This window comes from Eptatretus burgeri, chromosome 5 (assembly GCF_056783735.1).
Source record: "Eptatretus burgeri isolate ZD-2024b chromosome 5, Ebu_testis_v1, whole genome shotgun sequence".
NCBI classification, from domain to species: Eukaryota; Metazoa; Chordata; class Myxini; order Myxiniformes; family Myxinidae; genus Eptatretus; species Eptatretus burgeri.
The window spans coordinates 54,077,461-54,091,696 of record NC_140965.1 but is presented as its reverse complement, the minus strand read 5'-3'; the positions used below and the strand labels follow the sequence as shown (position 1 = coordinate 54,091,696).

The 14,236-nt window shown below is 40.9% G+C and overlaps 2 long non-coding RNA genes across 6 annotated transcripts in view; one reads left to right on the top strand and one right to left on the bottom strand.

The window, feature by feature from the left end:
- The window catches only part of LOC147026450 (uncharacterized), a 46,378-nt gene that overhangs the window by 10,592 nt on the left and 21,550 nt on the right, over window positions 1–14,236 (bottom strand). For 4 of the 5 annotated variants that reach the window (XR_015058354.1, XR_015058355.1, XR_015058353.1 and 1 more), the window contains 2 exons: window positions 9,406–9,560; window positions 8,908–9,003 (listed from right to left, as the gene is read on the bottom strand). The exons of the other annotated variant lie outside the window; for it this stretch is intronic. This is a non-coding gene — a long non-coding RNA (uncharacterized LOC147026450). The remainder of the gene's footprint in view (window positions 1–8,907; window positions 9,004–9,405; window positions 9,561–14,236) is intronic. 5 annotated transcript variants of the gene reach the window in all.
- The window catches only part of LOC147026451 (uncharacterized), a 39,358-nt gene that overhangs the window by 22,646 nt on the left and 2,476 nt on the right, over window positions 1–14,236 (top strand). The window lies entirely within an intron of this gene.

Below are 14,236 nucleotides of genomic sequence, written 5' to 3'. Positions count from 1 at the left end.
TAAACTGCTTGTTCAAAATCTAAATCACTTGTTCAAAATCTAACTTGCTTGTTCAAAATATATTCTGCTTGTTCAAAATCTAATCCGCTTCTTCAAAATCTAAATCGCTTGTTCAAAATCTAATCTGCTTGTTCAAAATCTAAGTCACTTGTTCAAAATCTAAATCCCTTGTTCAAAATCTAACTTGCTTGTTCAAAATATATTCTGCTTGTTCAAAATCTAATCCGCTTCTTCAAAATCTAAACTGCTTGTTCAAAATCTAATCTGCTTGTTCAAAATCTAAATCACTTGTTCAAAATCTAAATCCCTTGTTCAAAATCTAATTTGCTTGGTCAAAATCGAATCTGCTTGTTCAACATCTAAACCGCTTGTTCAAAATCTAATCTGCTTGTTCAAAATCGAAATCACTTGTTCAAAATCTACACCGCTTGTTCAAAATCTAATCTGCTTGTTCAAAATCTAAATCACTTGTTCAAAATGCAATTTGCTTGTTCAAAATCTAATCCGCTTGTTCAAAATCTAATTTGCTTGTTCAAAATCTAATCTGCTTGTTCAAAATCTATTCTGCTTGTTCAAAATCTATTCTGCTTGTTCAAAATCTATTCTGCTTGTTCAAAATGTAATTTGCTTGTTCAAATCTAATACGCTTGTTCAAAATATATTCTGCTTGTTCAAAATATAATCTGCTTCTTCAAAATCGAATCCACTTGTTCAAAACCTAATCGGCTTGTTCAAAATCTATTCTGCTTGTTCAAAATGTAATCCACTTGTTCTTGTTCACCACCCCAACTCATCCGCATAGTTTTGTCATAACTCGTTCCCAACTTTTTGAGATATATACAGGGGTTCGCGCATTTTTTTTTTATTTGGTTCCCCAATGAGTAGCAGCAGAAATGGTTTGGTACTCAAGGAAAGAAACGTCAGCTTCGAGTGTGCTCGTCTGCTTTCCCAAGCCTCCCTCCGACTTTTAAAACACCTCTCAGCTTCGAATGGATCTCACTCTTCTGTAAGCACTGTCTGAGAACGTCCGCTCAAGACGAGACACTCGCAAGCCGCTCTTTTTTCGTTCCAGATGCTCCTTAACCTACCCTCCTTCCTCCTTGCTCACGTGTTCTCCTTAGATCTTTAATTTTTATCTTATAAGCTTAAACCTACAATATAGCTTGTAAATTATAATGTTATCATTTCAAAGTTAATTTTGAAATCGCAGTGTGTCAATTATCAGAATTTTCATGGAACAATCTTACTACCTACATTAGCTGAAAAAAACCTCCTGTTCTTCCTCTTTGCTCATGTGTTCTCCTTCAATCTATTAATTATTAATATCTTATAAGTTATAATATAACTTATAAATTATAATGTTATCGTTTTAAACTTAATTTTGAAATAACAGTACATATAGTACTGTATATCAGAATTATCACGGAAGAATGTCACTTACACTCGCTGAGAAGACCTATCAATATCCTCTGTGTGCTCGTACGCTTTGAAGCTTTCGGAGCATCTTTGAAATACAGTACACATTTAGTTGTTTTTTTTACCGTGCGTAAGTACCTGCATACCAGTTATGTGAACCCCTGGATATCGTGCTATATTGTATATTGTTTTTGGCCCTATCTCTCAATGGTGAAGGATCTCTTAAAAAATATAGTAGCTGTATCCAGAATAGATCTTCACCAAAATTTAATAAATTCGTCCATATTACACACTCAACCTCCACCAAATTTCGTTTGAATCCATCTACAACTTTTTGAAATATCTTGCACACAGACAGACAGACAAACAGACAGCAGTGAAAACATAACCTCCATCCACCTTCAGTGGCGGAGGTAACAGTTTTGGTCGTTATGGCCCTTTCTGAGTGTGGGCTCAGTGCCGAGGCACCATTGGCGCCATTGTAAACCCACTGTTGCTGAAGAGCTAAATATATAATCATACAAAGCCTTGACAATGTCTGTAGTGCAGAGCTAACTCATGCATGCTGCACAATGCATGATCATTACAGGCATAACGCGGTCATGCAAAGCCATGAAAACAGTCACCAGGTAATGTAAAGCCATCAAAAGTTTGTCTAAACAATATAGACAATAGACATGAAGTAACTAACTCAGCTCGGGCTAGCAGGATGGCCTAGATTCTTGAGGAGCTTACACCTGCCTCGAAGCTGTCTAGCTTGGGTTTGAATCCCGATCCAACTATAAACTGTCATCCCAGTGTCTCACAGGCAGGGTGTTTCATCAATGTCCTTCAGATAGATGCTAGAATGGACGTTCCATCTGCCAGCATTAGTTGGTGGATGTTAAAGATCCCACAGTGTACTTTGTGAAGAGTAGGTGAGTTGTGTCCACCACCATGGACAAATTCCAAATTCCTACCTTGATTTGCATGTAAAGTTCTGAAATTGAGGAAAAGAGACAAACTTGTAGGAGAACAAAGCGTTTACTCAAACAGAAGCATCTTTGTTAGAACTAAATCAAGCCATCCAGAAAGTCTCTGGGAACCATGCCCCCACCCACTTCCGAGCAATGAACAAAAGCACAAACAACAAACTTGTAATACAATTACATCGGCCTCCCTTTTCCACAAGCAAACACAAACAAAAGCAAAAACAGCAAACTTTGTAAGTTCCACAAACAGGTAAGGAAAATTGACATCATGTGGAGCACGAACTAGAAATGAAACAACACAGTAAATTTGTGATGCTTAGAAATTAGGGTACAAGACAGCTGTTCACCACTATCTCTTATCTTCCCACATTCAAAACCATGTTCTTTTCTACCCCCGCGAATCCACCCCAAACCCACCTCCTTCAAATTCCCCGCGGTCCTTCCTGGAAGTCCCTGTAGTGTCCATGTTGTTTACCATGTGTTGGCCGGCCCATCCCTCTCCCTTCCACAGATCTCCTCATGTCTCTGTTCCACACTGTTTTTTCCATCCCTCCTCCCCTCCCCCCCCCCTTGCCTTGTTGTATGTTCTGTGTGTTAGTGCATACCAAAAAAAAAAAAAAGTAGGGTTCATATATTCAACCGACAAGGCACTTTCACTGTTCAGCCAGATCTGATATGAACCATCATCAGATTCTGTGAAGGAGCAACATGTGACCGAGACTTTCAAACTGTGGGAGAGATTGGACAACCGTCTTTGCTCTGGTAGTGCGAGTGATGTCATTGTCATGGCCTGCAGGCTCAACACAAAAATTTGCAGATGGTTCACCGTTCTTGCCCGCAGTGGGTGTAGAGTTCTTTTTTTGGCTCACAGGCTGATGGGCACAATAACATATGCTGGAAGCTCTTGAATGTGGATCTAGTTGTGCCGTAGTGTTTGGCCATTTTGTGATGCAAGCAAATATGAGCGTGGTTCTTCACACCTGGAGATGATATGAGCATGGCTCTTCGCACCTGGAGATGACTGTGGCTGACTCCCAGCAATGGGTGTTGTTCTAAATAAAAACTTGTTGACCAAGGAGGAGGAGAGGACATTGGGACCATACTCTGTGCAGAGCGTTGGTGCTGCTTAAGCAGTCTCCTTGGCTATTGGGCAAAATCCTGGACGGGTCCCCACTCCGTCACAGTATACCAGCATGCTGGCACTCATTTTGCTGACCTCAGAAGGATGACAGGTTGAGTTAACCCCACCTGGTATTAATTCAACAGCTGAGTAGGATTTGAACTCAGGACCCGAGGATCCAAAGTCCACCACCCGAACCAACTTCCTCCAATTAAGCCAACTTCCTCCGACAAACCCCACAAGTACGTGGGAATAATCGTGGCCATTAAAGAAGAAGAAGAACATTAATATGACAAACTTGGGTACGTTTACGAGAGGAAGAAGAACTCTCAAATCATCATCAACCAAATGAGTTGCCTTGGTTTGTTTCCAATTCCAGAATTCCAAGCTGAAACTGCTCCAGCTTCAAAGTTCCCATTATGGAAGTAGATAATTGAAAAATACCTTTGGCCTGGTTTCCTGGCCGAATAAACATTCAAAGGTTTTGTTTGTGTTTTTTCAAAAGGTAATCTAAGGTTCTGGGAGGAGTTTGTACATATTATATCACACACATCACAAACCTGGTGTTGGCTTAATGGTTGGCATCCTTCCTAAAGGCCCAGTCACACCTTGACGTTTTAGCCAGGAATGGCAACGTATAAAAATGCACGTAAAACGTTGGCGTACGCTGAAGTTTTGAGGTTTTTTTTTAAGTTTTGGTCGTATTCATAACGTGTTGGTCGTATGCATAACGTATTAGTAACGGGCACAGAACGTTTCGTTGTGTTAAAGATAACTTGTACCAACGAATGCTTAGCCTATTGTCGGCGTTCACAACCTATGCCCAACGATAGTTTAACTTAGTCATAGTGCGTTGCACATATCGCCGACGAACTCATGGCGTTCTCTGTTAAAAACCTGCCGCACGCAGATTTAAATCATAACCGCCTGAAAATTGGAAGTGTCAATATCGCAGTCACACCTTGACGATTTAGCCAGCATATGCCGACCTATGAAAAATGTGTCCAAAACTCTGGGACAAGTCGAATACGGTATGGGTAAGTTGTGTATACGTCAGGAGCACGATGAAAAACAATGAAGTATGCTGGCATATTACGTGGTACATCTAGTACGTCGTGAAATTTCAAGCATGCTGAAAATTTTACGACGTACTCGACGTATGGCTCACAAGTTCCGCATATGCTGGCATAAGTTCTCGGCACGCTCCGCAATCGTTTACACACGTCGGCCACACGTTACTTGTAAGTTAATCATAAGTCGAAACACGTCGAGGTATTGTTTAGCATACCCAAAACTTAATTTTTAACCTACGAGTAACGTGCTTTGAACCTATTAGTAGTGTGCTTTGAACCTATGTGTAACGTACCTCAAACGCACATTGGCGTATGTAAACGAATTTGATTGACGTCTTCCGGATGACCACAGAACTTACTCAACGTGTTTCTAACTTACAGCTACCATATAATGGCGTATTGGCAGCGTTTAGGGGAATTGGTATATACAAATGGGCTTCACAAGAGGAACCCGTCAGTGTTCCAGACTCCATGTTGAGTCGATGTCAATGTCAGTAGCAGTGGCAGCAGCAGTAGTAGTGATAGTAGTAGTAGTAGTAGTAGAAGTTCGAGAGAATTTAGTGATGTCGATGTTATTAGTAGTAGTTCGAGAGAATTTCGTGATGTCGATGTTAGTAGTAGTAGTAGTAGTAGTATTAGTAGTAGCAGTAGTAGTTCGAGATAATTTAGTGATGTCGATGTTAGTAGTAGTAGTCGTTCGAGAGAATTTAGTGTTGTCAATGTTAGTAGTAGTAGTATTAGTATTAGTAGTAGCAGTAGTAGTTCGAGAGAATTTAGTGATGTCGATGTTAGTAGTAGTAAAGTAGTAGTAGTTCGAGAGAATTTAGTGATGTCGATGTTAGTAGTAGTAGTAGCAGTAGTAGTAGTTCGAGAGAATTTAATGTCGATGTTGGTAGTAGTAGTAGTACTTTAAAGTAACGTGTTGTAAAGTGTGAACAACGTTCGTGTAGCGTGCTTACTAAACGTTACTCATAGGTTAGAAATAAGTTTCGGGTACGCTAAACATTACCTCGACGCGTTTCGACTTATGAGTAACTTACAAGTAACGTGTGTCAACGATCGCATAACGTGCCTACAACTTATGGCCAGCGTAGCGGAACGTGTGAGTCATACGCCGGCATACGTCATAAAATTTCAAGCATGAAAAAATTCGAGGAAAACGCAAAAGTTCAACGTTTAAAGCCAGCGTACTACCACTTATGGCAGTGTTTTTTAGCGTGGTCTTAACATATACAAAACGTACCCATAACGTATTCGACGTGTACCAGCGTTTTACACAAATTTTCCAAAAATTGGCATAAGCTGGCTAAAACGTCAAGGTGTGACTGGGCCTTAAGTCGGCAAAATGAGTACCAGTGTGCGAGTAAGAGAGGGCACTGCATCACAGGCACATCAAATGATGCAACCAGCAGCTACAGAATGCACACGACAGCTACATGCAAGACAAAGACATAAATAGACACCGTTGTACTTGCACATTAATTTAAAAGATATTCGTACACAATGGACAAACACGTATGCTTTTGGATCAGATCAGAATACAAACAGGCCAGGCACATTTGTGATTTCGTAAGTGGGTTTGGAATGTTTGGGAAAGTTTTGATTTAGTATATACACGAATCAAATGATTGGGATGAGTATGGAATATAGGGCCAGCAGCCTCATGAAATTCGTGTTTACTTTAGCGAGTCATTGCCTCTGTATTTCCAGGTTATTCACTGCATACACATTTGTTCTGCAGGCCGACGTATTAAACCAGAACATGAACCACTCGATAAAGAAAGCTGCTCACCATGTTTCCATAAACCACCGTCTATTTCCATGAAATGTTTATATGGTCAACTTTTCTTGCATCAGCATAAATAGAAACCCCCGCAATGTGATGGAATACATGACATACAAGGTCTGGTGTTTTGCATTTCCAGAGCCAATAATTTGCCAAAGGATTTGTACCATTTGTTGCACATTATCCGATTGTCCAGATTATGGAAAAACGACGAATTTATGAAATTGGATGGATGTTGTGGAAACCACATTCGTTGCGGAATATCTTGAAGTATTATAATTAAAATAATTACAATAAAATCCTCACATGGAGTTTCTGCTTTGCAATTTGAAATTTCCATCCAAATGCTAGTTTGTCCAAGTCTCCCTCTAATTTGTCCTTCAACTCCACTGTTGGTGTTTCCCCCCCTCTCTCTAATGTTCCTTTTGTCCTTTTGGGTCCTGATCCGTTCAGTGTTCTCAGTCTTCCACGAGCCTCGACTCTATAAATATACATTTATATATTAGGCTCTGAACATCTGAATTCAATTCAATTCCAAGTCCATCCGACAGGCTTCTGAGTCTCGTCTGGGTTCGATTCAAAACCTGGCAGTAAACTGTCAGACTGGTGCTTTGCAGGCAGGGTGTTTCAATCAGTGAACTATCCCTCTGGATGACAGATGAAAAGTGCCTTCTTGCAAACTCCAGGTTTGCTGTCATGTGCATTTTCTCAGTCGTGGCTTCCATCTGCCCCTCTTCCATAAAGTCTCGATCACCATCATGGCTTCAGGAGTTATTGAGGTAGGTTGGGTTACAGTTTTACATTGTTTTGAGAGGGGAAGAAGCAGAAAATGAAGAAGTACAAATTTGCGTTTTAACGATCTCCCAATGTGCTTTAGCGGTGTATTCTGGTGCCTTTTTTAAGTCTTGGTAGTACAGAAAACACTTGAGAATAAAAGGCATGGCTTTTAAATGCTTAGGACTTCACTCCAGAGGTGAATTAAGATTTTTTGGGGCCCTTGGCACAAAAATATTTCGGCCCTAAACATCCCCTAAAAACACGAATACATCAAAATGCATTAATACGTCGACTCCATTCAGTGTTCCACTGAGTTAATCAATTTGGCTTGTGGAAGTTCTAAAGTTATTTTTTTTTTTTCAGCACATCGAATCAATGAATTCTTCACAAGTAGTCAACGACAAATAAAAAGTACTGCCTTTACCCTTCTATCCAAATTTACTGATGTGATCTGCAAGAAAGGGATCATACTCTGTACAGAGCGTCGGTGCTACAGAAGCAGTCTCCTGGGCTATTGGGCACAATCCTGGATGGGTCGTCACTCCGACACAGGATACTCGAATGGCTCAATCATCCCAGCAAGCTGGGACTCATTTTGCCGACCTCGGAAGGATGACAGGTTGAGTCAACCCCACATCGTATTAATTCAACGGCCGAGCGGGATTTGAACTCAGGACCCGAGGATCTCAAGCCCACCACCCGAACCATTAAGTCAACACCAGGCATAAATTGAGCAATCAGCTCCAAAATCCCCATACAGCCATGTCTGCCGAACTTGAGGCTGTGTCACCATCGTCTGTTGTTTCTCGTTTTCTTTCTCCTTGAATTATTGATTTATAATTGGTATCTTTTTTTAACACAGTAACTCCTTCAGCCTCCTTTGCTTGCCTCACATTTCTCTTTGAGCTTCCACTTAATTACCGCTGATCCATGTTTTTTAACTCCCTGTTAATTAAAACGGAAACTGCCATCTGACCGACGGCATTGCAAGTCACTTGCATATTGGAACATGAGTTTATAAAATGTTTTGTTTTTTTTGCCTAGACTTGCTATTGTTTTGTCTATTCATTGGTATAAATTACGAAAAAAAACAAAAAAATAGCGTTATCTAGATTTTGAACAGTCTCATGTTGGGATTAAACAATCCATGACTGTGTGACGAATCAGCTCGTTCTGATATAACTGTGGCGGAGGTTGACATGGATGGGAGGTGTCGACGTCATATTTTAATAGCTCAGTAAACGCGCGTTTCCTAGTCGGCCCGTTACTGGATTCTGTCGCAGGTTGTGACCACAGTGGGATTATTCTTGTTTATAATAATTATATTATCAAGTAGTGTCCAGTTTCACACCTCCAATGAGACTCGACAGTCATGGAGCATTTGAGCACAGAGAACCCTGCAACATTACAAAGCCAAAAACAGCACTGAAATTCCCTGAACAGTAACTCGTAACTGCAAACATATTATAGTGTTAGATGTAGTATAGACATTTTTATACCAGCAAATATATATATATATATATATATATATATATATATTTTCTCCAGGGCCCTTATTGAGCTCGGGGACCTGGGCATGGGTTAGTCTGCCTGCCCGTGCGTTAATCTGCCACTGATTCATTATATAGTAGTGTATAAGCCTACCACTGCGTACACATTTGAATGGGTGGCCATTTTTATCCTGTATCATCCATTTATATGGAGTACTACAGCGCTCCATGATAAAGCTCATTCGAACCACTCACTGACATTAATGTTCGGTACCTTCTGGGTGACGTATAAAGTTGAAAGTGTGTTCCGGCAGACATCTAAGCCGATACACCGGGGGGGGGGGGGGATCAGAGGACCATTGGAAATCATCTGTAAATGAAAAAAAAATTATTGAAAAAAATTAATGCAGGTGAGCGACCCGAGACAATGGGGAAGAACGGTAATCTCACATGCCGATGGACATCAAAGCCAATACACCAAGAAAAAAAAATCACAGAAACATCTGATAGCATACGTAAATGAAAATATAAAAGGAACAACAAAAAAGAAAAAAAAAACGCAGGTGAACGACCCAAGGCAATGGAGAAGCACGGATCGTTATTGCTTACAATGTGTAAGCATACCCCGCGAGTATACATATACATCATGGAGTATGGTAGTACTCCATATAGATGGATGATATGGGGAAAAAATGGCCGTAGACAAATGTGTGCACAATTATAGGCTTACAAACTACTGTTGAGTGAAGTCATAAGCATTTAAAAGCCATACCTTTTAGTGTAGTGGCCAAGACTGAGAAAAATGAGTCGACCCCTTCCGGAGGTATAACAAGCTGAAACCGGTCTCATTTGAACCGTATTGATGTCAAGTTTTCGAAAACGGAGGTTGGAGTTGTTGAAATTCTGCACAACATGGTGAATTAACCCCTTGAGTGCGGGAACAAAAGAAAAAAATGGCCATTTTCAATAATTCATTATTTACTTCAATAAGCATAAAATACATGTAGAATGGTTGATTATTTCAGGGTATTTTTATGTAATGGACACGTTTTAAGATATTTCAGGGGGTTTTAGGCTCCTGAGGGGGTTAAGGACCCAAAAAATACCCCCAATTTTGGCAGTTTTTGTGCAATTTTAGCAAAAACTTGTACATTTTCTCTTATTAAATGCCCAATATATGTTTTAAAAGTGCCAACTTTGATTATTTTCATCAGGCAGGGTGTCTTATTAAAAGAATGTCAGTTAAACTATGATAGAATGTTCACAACCAGGTAAATTAACCCTTTCTCTGACATGTGCGCAGTTCGAGTGAAAATTCTCATTTTTCTAAAATCTGCATCTTTTATACAAAAATGAACTGACTTATCATGGAAAAATACAGAAAATCTCAGGGTTACTATTAGAAATTGATATTATGCAAGGTATTTCATGGACTTTTATGCTGCCAAGGGGGTAAAAGACCTCTGGAATACCACTAATTTGGCATTTTTTAACGATTTTGGGTTAGTCCGGCAGATATGTGAAATATTCTGGTAGTTTTGTGCCTTTGATGATACAAGCATGAAATTTGGTACACAGTTATAGCACACCCTTAGGAAACATTTTGGATATTGGGACATTCCAGATTAGCCCTAGGGTCAAAATGGTGACCATTTTACAAAATGGCTGCCACGAATAACAAATTCTGCCTACAAGGTCAGCAAAGTCATATGTGCTTGGTGCAAAACTCAATGTAGTGAGTATAATATGATTATTATCAACTAGTATGCACATGCTTCATTATCTACTTCATATTTGACTAAAAAAAAATGCATCTACAGTGGTCTATGAGGGACACAGATAACAGTTTACCATCGCAACAATGCATGGCTGGAACAAGAGCTCTGCAATATGATCATGCATGTGAATGTTACCTGAATATTGTTTCTGGAAATATAAATAGATCAAAAATCAAATTTGGTGAAAGGAACTTAGACTCCATGAATATTTCCATTATTAATTACATACTGGTAGCTGGCAATGTCGCGATTAAATGCATAAATTTGCGAAATCGATCTTGATGTACTCACTGTATTAATTTTCATGATTGCATAATAGAAATGTTCAAACTACAATGGTGTGTTCATATTGATTTGGGTTTAACATGGTCCTGTCCAGCGCAAAGAAATAATGTATGGTGGCCTATTGGGGACATTGAGTGACAATCACCCAAGATCGCCATTGTGTATATATGCATCTCCTCTGGGCTGGGGTTCGTAGTTGAAAACATTTTAACTCTGCTATTCTGTTTTCAGGTGATAACTCCACTGTAGTGTACCCAAAGACTAATCCCCTGCTTGGTGGTGGTTCTTCCCAATTTTACAGTGACTGATTGGTGGTGGTTCAAGACAATGGCCAAGCATTTCAAACTATTAGAACCCCAGCAGCGAGGGCCAAGTACATCTGTTACATCAATTAACCAGACAGACTGGAACCTATGTGTGCTGTGTCAGATGGACACAACTGAGCCTCTTCATTGTCCAGCTGACTCCAAGCGAAGCACAGGAGGGTTTGGATACCAGACTCTGGCAGACAACCTCCTCAGGTTCAGTGAGATCGTCTGCTTGCCAAAATCTCTCGACATGTCCCGCTTGGACGATGGTGAGGGTATTGAGTCCACCTTCCAGCACCACAGGGCTAAGTGGCATGATTCGTGCAGACTACAATACAACAAAACCCAATTGATTCGGGCAGAGAAGAGGAAAACAACCAGTGGGGATATCGAAGGCGTGACACGAAAGTATACCCGTCAGTGTGGACCGCAAAGAGTCACTGCTCGAAACGTGTTTCTTTTGTGACAAGCCAGCAGGTAACGAGTCTTTGCGCAAAGCTTCTACCTTTGACCTGGACAAACGAGTCAGGAAATGTGCTCTGAAACTAGAAGACAAGCCACTTATTGCTAAACTGAGTGCTGGAGATATGATGGCGCAAGATTCCCTGTACCATGTGAAGTGTCTGGTTTCCCTCTATAACAAAGCAAGGGACACAAAGAAAACCTTGGATGACCAGGATGATATCAATCATGGCATAGCTCTTGGAGAACTGGTGTCCTACATCGATGATGCCCGCATGGACGCTCTTGTGGCACCAGTGTTCAAGCTGGCAGACCTAACAAGTCTGTACAACAACCGGCTGAAACAGCTTGGAACAGTCTTGACTGGACGTGTTCACTCGACCAAACTCAAGCACCGGATCATGACATATTTTCTGGACATGGAGGAGCACAAGCCTAGCCGAGATGTTCTGCTAGCTTTCAACGAGGACATCAGATCAGCCCTTCACAAGGCCTGTGAACACGATGCTGATAGTGATGGTGTTCATCTTGCTAGAGCTGCGAACATAGTCCGAAGAGATATGTTGAAGATGAAGACAGCCTTTAGTGGTTCATTTGATGCCCTCTGCCAAGAACAATCCATGCCAAATTCTCTCGTGGCACTAGTTGCTATGATCCTGAATGGTCCCACAATCCAAGAGCAGGTTCAAGAACTTCAGGTTCTTGGCAGCTCACAAGATGTCTGTGGCACTGGGACCTAACAAGTGTCGAGGTTTGCCATTCTTCCATGCCCTCACTGGATGCGACACTGTTTCAAGCTTCGGAGGCAGGGGGAAGAAAAAAGCATGGAAACCTGGAAAGCCTGTGATGAGGTCACTGATGTCACTGCAGCATTCTGTGCCTTGGCTACCACGCCAACTCCTTCAGCCGTAGATGACCACATGGATGCACTGGAGCGTTTTGTTGTTGTGCTCTATGATCGCACCAGTAGCCAGGAACATGTCAATGAGTGTCGCAAGCATCTGTTCACCCAGAATGGCAGATCAATAGATGCTCTCCCACCAACTCGTGAAGCCCCGAAACAGCACATCAAGAGAGCTACCTACCAAGCCGGCTACTGTTGGGGCCAGATGATAGTGTCCACACCAGAGCGTCCATCGCCCAGTGACTGGGGGTGGGTTCACACCGATAATGGCTGGGACATATACTGGACAACCCTCCCAGAGGCAACTGAGGCATGTGTCGGCAACTACTAAGGTGTGGCTGCAAAAAGGGATGCAGAGGACAGTGCAAGTGTGTCAAGGCTGCACTCCAGTGCACAGCTCTATGTCACTGTGGTGGGGAGTGTACAAGAGAGTAGAACTGGGACAAGAGAGATCACAGATGATAATTATGTAACATGTACACATGTATCCATGCATCATCGTAGACTCTGTTACCTGGATCTAGAGGTTCCACTGTATAATTTTGACTCTGTAAGTTGATGTTAGGATCAAACAGAAGCACTTCCTCTGAGTTCAAGAGTGTTAAATGAACAAGTCATTCCATGGTGCTTGCTAACAGTTTTTTGAAGAGTTTGTTGAAGAAAACCATCCAAAAGTGCAAAAATGCACCAAAAATGACCAAATAAATGGTTTATTCATGCTTTCTCACCTTTATTTGCTATTTCTTATTTGCTAGAATCTATATTTAGTAAAATAAAACCACTGGTATGCTTCTTAAATATAGTTGTATCCACATCGATCCTCCTTGTACAACACAAAATCGGCTATTTTGTAAAATGGCCACCATTTTGGCTCTGGGAAGAATCTGGAATGTCCCTATATCCAAAACTCTTTGTAAGATACTGCCCAAGCAGTGTGCCAAATTCCATGCTTCTAGCATTAAAGACACATTTTTTTCACATATCTGCCGGACGAGGTCAAACTCATTACATTGTAATTTTCAATGGTATTTCATACGTTTTGAGATATTGTGTGCAGTTTGTCATGAGCAGTGGATTATAAGGAACCCAAAATACCCCCACATGCAGCATATGTACTGTAAATAAATACAATTAATAATGATAATGACAGTTGGAATTTTCTCCCTTGATAATATTATTAGTTAAACTAAGACACCATAGGTGGCATTGCCGCTGCTGATCTTTTGTTTTTGGCATCATGACACCTGTGCCTCTGTCATGCATGGTTCAAACATGTCAAATCTTCTTATCAACTTCAAGACACTGACCTCAAGAAGAGGATCATCACTCATTGTATTGGTCAAATTAGGCCTATTGAACAGGTAGGATCTTACAAAGAAAACCAAAGATGTTCTCATAGTACAAGATCAGAGGATTAATGAAACTATGTGCTGTATGTGATGGTGTAGGCCCTATGTGTATATGTAAACAATGTGTTGTACATGGTATTAGTATGGCCATGGAATGCCACATATATGAAAAGTGAAAGTGCTCTGCATGCTCCGTGGCTATAAATTTTCCATGCTTGAAATTTTTCGACGTATGCCAGCGTATGACTCACACGTTCCGCATAATGCTGGCCAAAAGTTGTAGGCACGTTACGCAATCGTTGACACACGTTACTTGTAAGTTACTCATAAGTCGAAACACGTCGAGGTAATGTTTAGCATACCCGAAACTTATTTCTAACCTATGAGTAACGTGCTTTGAACCTTTGTGTAACGTGTTGTAGGCACGTTACGCGATCGTTGACACATGTTACTTGTAAGTTACTCATAAGTCGAAACACGTCAAGGTAATGGTTGGCGTTAGTGTTCCAGACTCCAT